The sequence below is a fragment of the Marmota monax genome, unplaced genomic scaffold (genome assembly GCF_021218885.2).
Source record: "Marmota monax isolate L192 unplaced genomic scaffold, Marmota_monax_Labrador192_F-V1.1 WCK01_AAM20220418_F8-fsc00257, whole genome shotgun sequence".
Lineage (NCBI taxonomy): Eukaryota > Metazoa > Chordata > Mammalia > Rodentia > Sciuridae > Marmota > Marmota monax.
In genome coordinates this window covers 829,467-830,639 of record NW_026692693.1, presented here as the reverse complement: position 1 = coordinate 830,639, position 1,173 = coordinate 829,467, and positions in this window count along the sequence as shown.

Here is a 1,173-nt window from a genome sequence, read left to right as displayed (position 1 = left end):
TAAATTCATGTCCTTGAATATTTAGTTTTAGAATAGGGCGAGAATTTAAATTTAAAGAACACATAGCCCAATCTACACCTGTGGAGCCTAATCCCCTGGAACCTCTTTCTACAGTACGACTGGAAAATTTATCATGTACATTTCATATTATTAGTAACTGTGCTATTCTATCTCCTGGTGAAATTTACTGATATACCCTTTGGAGGACTGGCTATAATTTTTATTTCTCCTTCATAATCGGGATGAATTACCCCAGGACTTATCATAAGTCCTTTTAGAGTAGAAGAACTGCATCCCAATAATAAGCCTACTGTTCCTTTGGGAAGAGGTCCTTTTACCCCTGTGGGAATGATTGAATTCCCATCTCTGGAGTTAGTACTATTCTGGCAGAGGTGCACCTGTCCAATCCTGCACTTCCTCTAGTTTGTCTAGTGAGGGATTTAATGGACAAAGTGTCCTGGACACTACACTGATGGGGTTGCTGTGTTCCTCCAGTGCTCCATATATTTGTGGTCTTGGGCCCCAGAGCATTGGGACCCCCTGTTCATTTTTTTGGCAATGGAGCCTAATGCCTTTCTCCACAATATCTCAGATAAACACCTGGTCCTTGTTTGTTTTTTGATAATGAAGTACTCTCTATGGTGGTTTGAGAATGACATTTATTAACCCAATATCTCCCTCTATGGCATCATGGGCAAATACCTGGTATTCTACTCCTTTTGTACCTAGTTTTGTTAAACCCTCCTCCTTTGGGGCAATTCCTTTTAAAATGTCCTGTTTTTTCTCAATTGTAGCATGTTTTTGGCCTGGCATCTGAAACCTGTTGTACTGCAGCTGCCACGACTCACTCTTGTTCATTAATGTCTCTACATAATTTAATATGTGTGTTTAAATCTTCATGTTTCCATGCTCTAATGACTTCTCTGCAACAATGATTTGCTTTCTCATAAGCGAGTTGTTTTATTAATGGCATTGCTTGTTCTGTATTCCCAAAAACTCTGGTAGCTGTTTGAATGAGCCTATCTACAAATTAAGTGTAAGGTTCATTAGCTCCTTGTTTTACCTTAGATAATTGACCTTGTAAACCTCCATGTCCTTGTAAAGTCTTCCATGCTCTAACTGCATCAACAGCAATTTGTAAGTATATGCCGGGATCATATGAAATTTGTTGCT